At 34.2% G+C, this 13,940-nt stretch overlaps 1 protein-coding gene across 1 annotated transcript in view; it reads left to right on the top strand.

Moving 5' to 3' along the window:
• CSTF3 (cleavage stimulation factor subunit 3) overlaps nt 1–13,940 on the top strand; it is a 72,013-nt gene that overhangs the window by 35,876 nt on the left and 22,197 nt on the right. The gene's annotated exons all lie outside the window — the stretch shown is intronic.

Below are 13,940 nucleotides of genomic sequence, written 5' to 3'. Positions count from 1 at the left end.
GATGAAGAATTGTTCGATCATAGAATATGTGGGATTTTTTAAATTTTTCTGTAGACAAATTGCCTTCAACAGAGGTGATAACAATTTAAAATCCCATTGACAATCCTTGAAAAACCCCACTACCTCAACATTCTCTTATGCAATGTTTAAAACTTTTGCCAGTATTTATAGGTAAATAATCTCCGAGTGGTTTTGATTTGCATTTCTCTTATGAATGAGATTGAGCATGTTTGCATGTTTAAAGACTCTGGATTTCTTTTTCTGAGACCTGATATCCTTATCCCGTTTTCTGTTTGTTTTTCTTACTTGCAGAAACACCATATATTAGGGGAGTTAAGGGAAACTTCACAATTTGCTATTTAAAAGTAAAAATTTTTTTTGAGAGAACAAGCATGTGCTCGTGTCCCCGTGAGCAGGTGAGGGGCAGAAGGAGAGGGGAAGGGAGAATCTTGAGTACGCTCCACTGTGATATAACCTGAGCCATAATCAAAAGTTGGATGCTTATCCGTCCTCCTGAGCCGCCCAGGCACCCCTTAAAGTTGAAGTAATTTTGACAAAACCTTTAAATTGTATGTTCTCTTTATTGCTTATGCTCTTCCCAGTGTCCGATTGGAAGGAATGATAAATATGTTCTGAGATGAAAAACCAATCTTTTTCCTTGTTTGAGTTCTTGGCTTGTTGTCAATACTTTTTTCAAATACATGTTTTGTGCTTAGATTTTCATTTAGTTGATCAAACCTATAATTTCCCATTTAAATCTTAGGTTTGCAAATCATTTTTCTCATGTCTTGAACTTAACATATTCTTGCAACTCAACATTAGAAAGACATGAGAAGACTTAAATACCTGTATGTAATGATAATAGTTTTAAGTAGATTTTATAACGGTATACTTTTGCTAGGTACGTAATTTTTACGCTTAAATTGATCTGACTATAAAATACTTGTGAAGAACATTCTCAATTCACAGTACAAGTTTTCTTGAGCTATTAATTAAAAAGGCATCAAGATCATGAAGGCACTTTCAAGGATTATAAAGATCTCTTTGTTTTTTGTTTTAGAGAGAGTGCATGTGAGTGAGGGAAAGGGGCAGCAGGAGAGAGAGTGAGTCTAAAGCAGGTGTTACTCTCAGTGGAAAGCCTGACTTGGGGCCCAATCCCACAACCCTGGGATCAAGACCTGAGCTGAAATCAAGAGTTGGATGCTCAGCTGACTGAGCCAGCCAAGCACCCCTGCAGAGTTCCCTTTGAAGTGAAATTTTGATATACAGATATATGTATTATTTAACATTAAACATTTTTTACTTTTTAATTATTTGTTATTTTTTTAAGTTTCTTTATTTTGAGGGACAGAACAAGTGGGAGAGGGAGCAGAGAGAAAGGGAGGGAGGATCCCATGCAGACTGTGCACCATCCGCACAGAGGACATGGCACTGGGGGCTCAAGCTCACCAACAGTTGAGATCATGACCTGAGCTGAAATCAAGAATCAAGATGCTTAACTGACTGAAACACCTAGGCACGCCTTATTTTTGTCTTTATTTATTTTTTAACATTAAACATTTTTCAACTAGTGTTCCCAGTGGTGAAGTAATTAAACACTTCATAAAATCTGGGTTTCCAACATGCATGTCCTCCTATCCAACAATGTATCTCAAATGTAGCAATTTGGAAGTCCATCCTTACATTATTTTATGACTTGTTTGGGTGCATATTGCTTGATGAGGGCGATATGGGGAGGAAAATGTCAATGGTCTTGTCCCTCCCCTCTGTCCTCCCTCAGGTTTAGGTAGTGGTTAGAAAAGGGCTGTCAGCTCAGCTTAGAGAAACTGGGCAGTAGGAGACTTATTTTCTTACTACTTTTTATATGTCACCAATTTTGATAATCTGAGTGCTGCCTTGACCTGTATATTAGAATCCACTAGAAAGAATGGCCATCCGTTTATTGGATTACAGGAGCCTTCCTCCAGACTTAATATATAAGCTAAAATACTATTTTTATCCAGAGCTTGCTACTCAGCATTTTTCCCCTTCACCTTTCTTTACATTTAAGTGACGGCACAGTGAGGGCCTCTTTTTTTATAGCAGGAATGCGAGTACAATCTTATTTTGTTCTTGTCTACTGAAATTTTAATGGCAGTGTTCCATATAGACTTTGAACTTAATTCTTTACTTTTGGTGTTATCACTTTGGGAAGTGTCCTCACAAATATACTTGTGAGGAGATAAAATGTGAAATATAAGCCAAATATTTCAAACTATAGAAATCAAATTGCAGAGAATAAAGGGCATGCTTTTGTGAAGGCTTTATAGGCCTGCTTGGAGAAATATACTTAGGAAATAAGGGAAAAACTTTTAAAATTTAAGTACCTGTTAGATTATTTTATAAACATTCTGGAGATTATAAACACAACATTTTAAAGCAGGACTTAACTCATAAAAATGGAGCAATAATTTGAAATTTGGAACATATCTATCACAGGAAGAAGATGTAGGTCTCAATCTTATTTCTTGATTCTTTGTGGAATTTAGTATTTTTTACCTGAAGATTTTCTTTGTTTTTATCACTTGTTAGCTATGTCTGCTTATTTAAACTTATTTTCAGAGTCCCAATTTCTCATCTTTCAGGTGATTATTTGAAGCAGTGTTACATGGGAAATGTTTAAGTGAATTAATGAGAAAATAATTTTGGTGTTCACATGGAATTGTCTAAACCATGTGAAAATCTACTTTCAAAATCCACATTAGCATTTTATTCAGTCCTTAATCTAATTTTATAAAATTGTTTTTCTAAATTGACTGGCAAGATAATATTCTTTCTAAACCATTTATTGAGGTGGGATTTTCCAGCTAAAGTTTTAATAAATAAAAATTTTATATTTTTACATTTCCATGGATACTTAAGTTAGTATAATAATTCCACAAGTTAACTTTGAATATGCAATCAATGTTAGGTATATCTACACTCATTTAGCAACTGTTTATTGAATGTTATATGTTAGGCAGTATTCTAGTGTTCTAGTATTGCTATGAATTAAACTGATGGTCACTTCCCTTGTGGGCACTCACACAAATGATGTTGATGCATTTGTTTTCAGATGAGCCAATGGAATAATATCTAGAAGGAATACTGAAAAGATAAAGAGTTATTATGGTAGGCGTTATGTACAGTTGTCACTGAAGCTAAATATGTGGGTGAATAAACATTTTGGAATTGTTCAATTTTAAAAGGGGAGCATAATGAAGTGGCATCAAATGAATGGAAGTTAGAAGATAGATGAGAGGAAAAATGAATTTGTCATTATTTAAAAGGGAAAATAAAGCTTGTATTTTGGGAGGTGCCTGGATGACTCAGTTGGTTGCGCGTCATACTCTTGATTTTGGCTCAGGTCGTGATCCTAGGGTCGTGGGATGGAGCCTCGTGTTGGGCTCTGTGCTGAGTGTGGAGCATGCTTAAGATTCTCTTTCTCTCCCTCTCCCTCTGCCCCTCCACTACCCCTCATTCTCACTCTGTAAAGTTAAAAAAAAATGTGTATTTTTCTTTTTAAAAAGGGTAATATGTGTTTATTGCAGAAAAATATAAAGAGGAAAATCGTTATTCCCACTACCTTTCACCACTGTTAGCTTCTCTAGATGTAGCTGTCTGTAAAATCTTAAGAAACTTTTTGTAACTTATGTTTTCCACATGGTAGCATATTTTTGTGTTACTTATACAAAATTGCTTTTAAATATGCCAAAATAGTCCATTCTAGATAATATGCTATTTAACCAGCCCTTTATTGTACATTATATTGTTTCCAGTTTTTGGCTTTATAAGAAATTAATATAAATATGATTTTACTTAAATACCTTTATACATTTATAATAATTTTTTTTAGATCAACTTTTCAGAATTGATATTTCATTATCAGACATTGCTGGCATGATCTTTCAAATGAGCCAGGTAATGCCCTTTTAAATTGTTTCAGAATTTAGTAAAAATGACCACTGTATAGTTTGTCCAAGAGTAGAGATAAAAAAATTAAGTGTACAGTTTTGGTGGAAAAGATTAGGAGATTATTTGGTGAACATTTTTAAATGCAGTGTGGAATTAGGTGATTTTGATAACAAACTATGCATGTAGGATTGAAAAAGCTGGAATTGAGTCATAATACAAATGTTGATTTTATTTTTTTGGATAAAATGATAAGGGTATGAAGGGCAGAATTCCAAAATTTAATTATAACTTCTGATCTAAAATTAAGAGTATTTGAATAGAAGCAATGATTTTTAAAAATGTGATATTTTAGTCTGAGGAATGCACTGTATAAGTGTTGTAGAATGAGGAAATGGATGTTTTTTTTTTCCACATTCATGGATCTGTGTTGATAAGGAGATCCTGGAAGAGGAGGCAAGTTGTTCAAAAAGTAGAGAAATATAATCCACTAAATTTGTATCACTTCATTATGGAAGCTTAATCTTGTTTTTCCAGAAGTGATCTTGAGAAAATCTGGATGAAGCTTTATCCATGATATGTACATATCTAGTATAAATGTTATATGTGATCTAGCAATGTAAAATCATATGTAGAATTAGTGACGAGGACATGCATAGAAAAATTTATGATGCCGTTGAAAATTGGCAAGTGAAATGGTATTCTGATAGGAATCTATCAAAATGGGAAGGAAATTGATTAGTGAAACTAGAATGATCCACAGTAGAGGAGTGACTAAAATTTGGCTCTTGTCCAGTGATAATTCAATTGTTAATTTTTAAAAATAGCAATTCTCAATTTGTGAAATTGCAAATGTAGTGAGAAGTGCAGTAAGAAAAGAAAGGATTGTAAAGAGTTTTATGTAAATGGTTTTACACTTCAAAAATTTTCCCCTCCAGGAGCGACTAAGTCCGAAGAGCATACAACTCTTGATCTCGGGGTCGTGAATTTGAGCCCCTCATTGGGCATAGAAATTACTTAAAAAATAATTCCCCTCCACACATTTAAAAAAAAAAAGAAAAAGGTTGTATGACTATACTAATGGAAGATTAACTCAGCAAATGAGAGCAGACTGAGATAGGTTCTAAGGTACATAATCTTAGAGAAATTGTATTATTGAGTAGTATTTTAAGTTTGCCTGGAGGATTTCCATTTCATTAAGAGGACAGTTCATAAAAGCTGAAAATTAAGGTAACAGGGTAGAAAACAGTATAAATAGATTGGAAAGAAACTGTTAAGACATTTGGGGGAAATGAGTCAAGTCAGTACATCTGCTTGAGCACAACTCATGCTGCGCATTATGGAATTGATACTGTTTTTGAGATCAGTAGCTTATAAACTTGGTGTTCTGACGTTCCTCTACTAGCTTAAACATCTCAAACGATTATACATATTTCTCGTTCTTGGTTTTAATGTACTGTTTAGAAACAATTTCTATGCCACACAATTTTGGGGAAGTGATGGGAGGAAGCGTAGTGGCACTAGAGTAGCCAGACCAATTGAGGCATTGATGATTAGTGACTTTTGATACTTCAGACCAAAGTATTTTCCTCAAAAGGTAAAATATCCTGCTCTATTTTACTCAAAATCTGAAGATTTACTCAAAATCTGAAGGTTAGTTATTTTTGAAAAATAGTGTTTGGCATAGTGTTGACAAAATGTTTTTACTGGGAGCAAAGAATTGAGATAGTAAAACAGACTGCCTCTATAGATGGGAATTGATGGTTGCTGACAGATGCCCTGTAAATTAGGGCAAAACCAAAATAGGTCAGACTTTTTACCTTTGACAATTTTGATTGAAATCAATTTTGCCTGATTTACCTATAAATTATTTAACTTTTTTAGCTTTGTAGGCCTGACTGACAATTTCAAAGCATTTAAAAATGAATCTAAAATGGAGATTGTTTATGGCCAGGGAAAAATATCAATTAATTACTCAGAAGAGGAGTTTACTGCCCCAAATAAGTTATGATTTTCTTTTTCGCTTAACAAAAACCCAATCTCTGCTGGGGTAAACTTGTGCTAATAGAAAATGTGTTACGGAAATAGTAACTGAGACAGATCTCAATTCTCCCAGTGATAACAGTTTTGACCAACAGTTTTGTGTGCATTTCTCCTTAGTTTATATCTCTTGTACTCTGGATGGGTGGTGGGGGAACAATAAGGAGGAGAGGTAGATGGGTAAACATAGCAAATGTGTATATATTTTTTAAGTTCTACTTTTTAAAATAGTATATTGTAGACCTATTTCTATTTAGTATTATAAATATATGTCACTGCTTTTAAAGTTTTATGTACATATGTATATACCCTATGCTCTTGTTAAGACAAAGCATAATTTATTCTGCCTTTGGTCATTTAAGTGTCCCAAGTTTCTGTATTAGAAGCACTCTTTTGGGGAACATCCTCATACATATGTCTTGATGAAGAGCAGAATAGTGTAGTGGCTAAGAGCTCAGTTGTGCAATCATGGGCAAGTTACTAAAACTTCCTATGCCTTGGTTTTCTCATCTTTAAGTAATAAATCATAATAGTACTTTACTTGAGTGGTGTTCTAGGATTAAATGAGTTAATACATATAAACTCTTCTTAGAGTAGCGTTTAACATACATTAAGTATTTAATAAATGCTGCTAGTATTAGTATTTTGTCATTGATTTCAACTTCTAAGAAATTGAATTGTTTTCACTTTGAAATTTAAATTTGTAAAAGGTAAGCAATAACTTTATTATTACCAGATCTAGTGATCTTTTTTAAACCCACATTCCTTTTGACCTGTGGCATATCCTACCATCCACCAGTTCTCTTTCTTAATAATGTTTTTGACCTCTTAAATGGGATTTTGTACTTTTTCTTTCATCTTATGTACTCTTTAGTTCTGTTCTTTTTTTCTGCCTGGTAATACATGTTTTTTCCAAAATTGTGTATATTCTCTGCTTTAGACAATATTCCTAATGTCTTAGGCATTATATACTCTGGGTATGTATGTAAGTTCATTTAAAACAAATGACTGATAAAAATAATATTTAATTCCAGTCTAACTTGAAAACAAATACCTTATTTCCTAACTTTAACCAGTTTCTGCCTGTAGAAATTGTATGGCCATCTCATATTAGATCTAAAAAAAAGTAAACTTTACAGCAACTACCATAACATTTTTTATTTTTATTCTCATTAAAAAAAAAACAAAAACAAAACAAAAAAAAACCCTCCATTGTCCTTCCCTCTGTATTACTGGTTTTCTTTCCCTGTTTCCTCTCCCCCAAGATCAGGCCATTATTACCCTACTTAAGGATACAGCAACAGCCTCTTAGCTATTATTCTCTCAGCTAGTGCCTGCTTGCCTCATCCCATAGCACTAAAGCCATCTCAGTCTTACTCACCTCCACCTCCCACCCTAATGTGGATAAGCCATAGTTTCTGTACTTTCATTATTGGGTGACAATTTTTTTGTGCATCAGATTTAAACTCTGATTGGCTCAGGCCCTTTGTAGTGGACCTCTACCACAATTAGGCAATCTACTTTCCTAATACTTATTCTTTCAGGTGTGGATGTCTTCACTGTTCCACAGAAAATTCCAGAAACTCATGTCATTGATTTACCCTTTTTTTCTCATTAATGGCCTGGATTCCACCTGCTAAGTGAAACTTTCTTTGGTAACTCCATTGCGTAGAACTCGTTTTCCTCTGAATTTTATAGGACATGGAATGTATACAAAATAATTTAAATTTAGTCTTATGTTCTTTCCAATAATTACTTTTATGTATTCAAGTAGATTATAAGCTTGTTAATAGAATTAAGTTTCATATTCTTGTATCCATTTGGTAAATCCTGTGCACACACTGAGGATACTTTTTAGTTGGTTCAGAAAAGTGGGAGATCAATTAATACCTAATTTGGTTAGTATGAAGAATCAAAATGAATATAAACTTAATCTAGAACTGAAGGTAATCTTATTTTTGCTAAGTACATTTTAATTGTATTCATAACGAGACTGTAACAGTGGTCTATACTTTCTACTCATATTTAACAATATATTATTTCTGTGACACATTTTAAGTGCTCAGAGAATTGAAAATTTATGGGACAGGAACAGGTTTATCTAACTGTATATGCATATATAGACATCATTTGTAACTATATTTAGTAGAAAAATTACAAATTGTAGAAATAATATAATCTATTGTAGGAAAAGTAGGAAGTACAGATGAGCAAAAAAATTTTAAACTACCTAGTTTCTTTATTTACCTGACTCCCTCACTGAAATAGAAGTCCATGACTTTTAAAACTTAGTTTAATCCACCACTGTATCTCCAGTGCTAGAATAGAGCCTACCACATAGACACACAATTATTTGTTTAAAAAAATGAATTTATTTATAGACAGTCCTTTGCTGATATAGAAACTAGGTGGTGCAAAGGACTTCAGCTACTCCAGCAACTTAAAAACTATATATCTTATGTAATCTTCCAACACCTATTTTTTAGGATATGAGATTGGAGAGCACCAGAAAAGAGTAGGGAAAGAGTAAAAGAATGGAAGATGGGGTTTATAATTAGGATTCCATTTGCTTGTAGGTTTTAGGATTGGGGCCAAACCTTTTGGATAATTAAGACAAGCAGAATGAGGCAACTTTTGTAGCTCAAACTCAGTTTAAATTCCACAAAAGTGCATGTGGTTTACTTTGGAAAAGATACAAATTAGGAATATAGGTTTACAATTAATTCATTTATTTATCACACTTATCATAAGCACTGCTGTGTAAATTCACTTGAGATGAGGCCCTAGCCCTGCTTCTGCTATGTAGTCCAGTAGTGTCTTAAAGCACAAGCACTGGGATACCTGGCTGATCCAGCCAGTAAAGCATGTGACTCTTGATCTGGGGGTTGTAAGTTTGAGCCCCATATTGGGTGTAGGGATTGCAAAAAAAATAAAATCTTAAAAAACACCATAAGCACTGACTTTTCTTAATTAGTTGCTATATAAAAACCTAAACAAAGTAGGGATGTCTGGGTGGCTCAGTCAGTTAAGCTTCTGACTTTGGCTCAGGTCATGATCTCATGGTTCATGAGTTCAAGCCCTGTGTTGGGCTCTGTACTGACAGCTCAGAGCCTGGAGCCTGCTTTGGATTCTGTGTCTCCCTCTCGCTCTGCCCCTCCCCCACTCATACTCTCCCCCCCAACCCCATCTCTCTGTCTCTCATAAAAATAAATAAATAACCTAAACAAAGAAAATAGAGATTTACTTTTTCTTTCATATTGTTTTGCTTGTTTATGGAGGTACCATGTCATTTGGGTTTATTTGTCAAATATGTTTTTGAGCCATTTAAAATTAATTATACAGTTATTTATTAATGATTATTATAACTGACAAATTTGCAAATATATTTTTTAAATTCTGATGTTATATGGGATTTGTTTTCCCAAGGTATATTATAAGAAAAAAAATTAAATTTGAGGAAATAGGCCAAAATGCATAATCTGTTGCAAGTGATCATTACTTCTAATAATTACTCAGAGGATAGTTTTAGTTCCAAAAGACAGTGTTCATTAATGCTGGAGAAATAATTGTGGACATTAAGAAAGGACTGGAAATAAATGTTCAAAAGTGTTAGGCACAGATCTATGTTTACTCAATATTCTACACTTGTTTTATTCTGCCCCAAAAACCATTCATTTGAATTCAATTAAAGTTTAATTAAAATATTTCACTTATCTCCCCCCTTCATTAAATAAAAATAATTAGTAGGAAGTTGACACTTAATGCAACATCTTTTTTTTTTTTTTTTTTGAGAGAGAGCGCGCACAGCAGGAGAGGGGCAGAGAGATTCCCAAGCAGGCTATGTGCTGTCAGAGCCTCACAAACCATGAGATCATGACCTGAGCTGAAATCAAGAGTTGGCCACTTAACTAACTGAGCCGCCCAGGCACCCTGACACTTATAAAATTTTTATTCTTTTCCCTCCACAGCAACTTTTCTTGTCTTGGTAAAATTGTAACTGAATGACAAATTCTTATGATAAACAGTAGATATATCAGAAGGATAAGTATTAAAAATTATCCTTAATTTTTTCTTATAGTGATTTTTTAAATTATAAAAATAACACAACCACATTAGGGGCACCTGGGTGTCTCAGTTGTTAAACATCCAACTCTTGATTTTGTCTCAGTTCGTGATCTCATCATGGTTTGATCTCATCACGACCCCTGTCGGGCTGTGTGCTGAGGACTCTGCACGGACAGTGCAGAAACTGCTGGGGATTCGCTCCTTCTCTCTCCCCCTCCTCCACTTGTGTTCTTTCTCAAAATATATAAACTTAAAAAATATATATAATGTAACCACATCAGAAATTGTGATAAAAATGTCATTCTGTCACACACACACAAATTATTCATATTTTAGCATATTTCCAACCACTTTAAGAAATCTTTGCATTAGTATAACTTGGGATTCCTGTTATAAAACAGAAATCCACATTTCTTTAAAAAAAATTTTTTTTTTAATGTTTAGTTTTGGGAGAGAGAGAGCGCGAGTGCAGGAGGGGCCAAGAGGGAGGGAGACACAGAATCCAAAGCAGGCTCCAGGCTCTCAGCTGTCAGCACAGAGCCCAATGCAGCGCTCGAACCCTCAAACCACAAGATCATGACACCCAGGTGTCCCCAGACATCCACATTTGATAGATCATCATCTAAGGTGATCATTTGCACATTAAAGTTTGGGAGCTGAAGACAAAAGATAATTTTTTAAGAGCCTGTTAGTTTCATTTCAAAATTACATAACTTTTATTTATTTTTAAGTAAACACTAACCCCAATGTGGGGCTTGAACTCACAACCCCGAGATGCATGTGCTACAAACTGAGCCAGCCAAGTGCTCCCATAAGATACTTTTAATAGATAAGATATGAGCCAAATTCTAGTGAGCTTTGTAAAATTATGTGTATGCATATAATGGGCTTATTAAATGGAGGCATTTTCCATTGGTTAACAATAGATCAAGAATCTCTGATGTCAAAGTTCAAGGCAGTATCTAGAACTTTTTATTATTTAAAAAATTTAAACCAAGCTTTTGTTATCAGGTAGATTTTGTACAAGCCTACATAACTATGCTAAATATTAAGAATATTTAACTTCTAGATGTATTCATGTAAATATTAGTAAACAATACCTTGGATAATAATGTTTTGAAGAAGAAAAATGGCCTAGTAGGAATACCAAAGGCAGGGTGTTGACATATTCTTGTGCTGGTTTTTCACCAATATGGAATTTTTCACCAAAATAGAATTTGAATATGACCTGCAGCATAACCTTTGTTTTTCTCTCAAATGGGGTCAATTATAATAATAGTCCTCGATTTGGTTACTTGGTTTATATAGATCTGTTTAGAGAATATGTAATGAAAAGTGTTTGCTCTTTTAGTTCATGATTTTATAAATTTGTATGATTTATGCATCTGGAAAGTCTAGATGCTTTATTTTGTTTTCAATCCTTGGAAACTTTATAGTACATGTTCTTATCATCCCTGTTTTATAAATGGAAATACTGATGCTGGGAGAAATTCAGCATTTGATACAAGGTGATTAAATTCTTTTGTTATCACACTGCTTTACCAAAGCAGGTTGATACTTTAAAATTTTGAATGATGTTTAAGAAGTAATGAGATTATGGCTGCTATGTTAATGCCATAAGTGTAGGCTTTAGAGAGGGGCTGTCGAATGTTTACTGATTGAATTAATGAATGACAGTGGCCAGGTATTTAAGACCAGAGAATTCTATAGTTTTTCTACATATGTGTATTGAACATCATGCCAGTTGAAGTAATAAATAATGAATCCAAGACATAGGACCAATTTATGTAGACAAAAGCCAGATTCTTTGGTTTCTATTTCTTATACAAAAATAGATAAATGAAATCGTGTACGTACGGTCTCCGCAGTACAGTCTCCTTTTTTTTTTTTTTTGTCTCTGTTCTTCCTCCTATCCATACAACTCTGCCCACCATAACTATATCACCAACTTTGTATTCCATATTTTCTCCATGCTCATAAAATCATATGCAAACATATATATGTACAAATAAGATTTATTTTTGATCATTGTTTTATAAAAATGGATCATATTATACACATTTTAATCTTTTTTCATTCAATAAAATCTTATGGAAATTCTCCCAAATTACCAATATATTGGTATATATAAAATGAATTAAAGCTCTAACAGGTAATTTGTTTTGGATATTTACTTTGTTAACTAATTTTCCTGCTGCAAATTTAGCAGTAAATAACCTTGTTTAACACCTTTATATCCTGGTGCTTTTGTTTCTGTAGTATAGATCCGAGAGTAGAATTGCTAGGTCAAAAGATACATATTTTTTATTTGAATAGCTTTTGCCAATGGCTTTCCATAAGGGCCATAACAATTCATATTTCCTTGAGCAGTGTATGAACTCTCTTTTCCTCCTACCACTTCAGTAGTGGTAATAATATTCTTAAACTTTCACCATACTAATTGGTACAAAGTGGTATCTGTTATTTTGTTTTTCCCATCTTGGGAGTTTGTATGTGTTGCCATATTATTTTTAACCATTTGCATTTTCTCTTCTGGGGATCTTCTATTCGTATCCTTTGCCAATTTTCTCTGTGAGTATTGGTTTTCCTGGCCAGTTGTGAGAACTTTATATAGTCTGTCATCTGCATTTGGGAAGCTGGTGAATTCACTTCCACTTTCAACTCAACTTATTTACCTCTACCGAGCCAAGCAGGTGGATGCAAGGAAATCTCAGGTTTTATGGCAGCTTCAAAGAAGAGGGCTAGTGGAGAGCTTAAGGCAAAGAGTAAGAAAGTAACCCATAAAAATACGTGGAACCCCTCAACTGCCTTTTTACCCCCAGAGGAAAGTTGACATCAGCGTGGCTTCCAAGAAACCAAAAAGGAGTAGAACCAGCAGGCTGAATCCTCCCTACTCTTGAACAAAGATTTCTTTCTGGTTCTTTGTCCAAAGACCATGAACAGCCTGTTTGCTGTCTACCCCTGCTACATAGCTGTCGCAATAGAGAAAGGGGCACCTGCTACACTCAGTCTGCCAACACTGAGCTTCATTGAACTGACAGAAAAAACAACTACACGTCTAAGGATCCAGCAACAAGAAAGGATGCTAACTAAACTCTTGGGGACAGCCCCCAACAGAATAGAGGAGACAACAACTTCCACAAAATGATATGAATACAGTGACACTGGAAGTGCAGGATTTTTAAAAAATGAGCCAAAACCCATTATTTTTTAACTAACTACAGTAATAAGTCAAATGGAGGAGAATGGTAACATGGAGACCTAAATAATTGGCCTGGAAAATCTAGTGGAAGAAATAATTTTAAGCCTAGACCAAAAATGCAAAAGACAGGGTAAAAATGACAGATTTTGAGGATAGAACAAGGAGATGTAATATGTATAATAAGAGTTCTAAAAGGAAAGGAACAGATGGAAGAGAGGCAATAATTTTTTTTTAATTCTTGAGCTGAAAAATACCTTTATTTTTCAAAGGACAGGCTAAATTCCACGCAGAATTTGTGCTAATAGAATAATAAATGGCACCTACTATGTGCTCACTTTGCCAGGCAGTGTTCTAACGGCTTCACATTTATTAACTCTTTGAGTTCTTACAACAGCCTTAGAAAATAGCTATTATTATCACTGTTTTTCAGATAAGGAAAAAAGAGGTTAAGTGGTAGTCAGTGTAAATCCGAGAGTTCTGACTTCAGAGCCTTGACTAAACTGCCTCAAAGTGGAAAGACTTAGGCATATCCTCTCAAAATTTATGGACTCTGAAGATCAAGGGGAAATCTTACAAGTTCCAGAGAGAAAGCCAAGTTATCAGCAAAAGAAAAAGAGCTTGTCATCAAAGTTCTCATTGGCATCACCATAAGGCAGAAAATAGAAAATTTATACATACTGCTGAGAGAAAAGGACCACAGGAT

The sequence above is a fragment of the Panthera tigris genome, chromosome D1 (genome assembly GCF_018350195.1).
Source record: "Panthera tigris isolate Pti1 chromosome D1, P.tigris_Pti1_mat1.1, whole genome shotgun sequence".
Taxonomy (NCBI): domain Eukaryota; kingdom Metazoa; phylum Chordata; class Mammalia; order Carnivora; family Felidae; genus Panthera; species Panthera tigris.
This window is presented reverse-complemented; position numbering and strand designations above follow the sequence as displayed.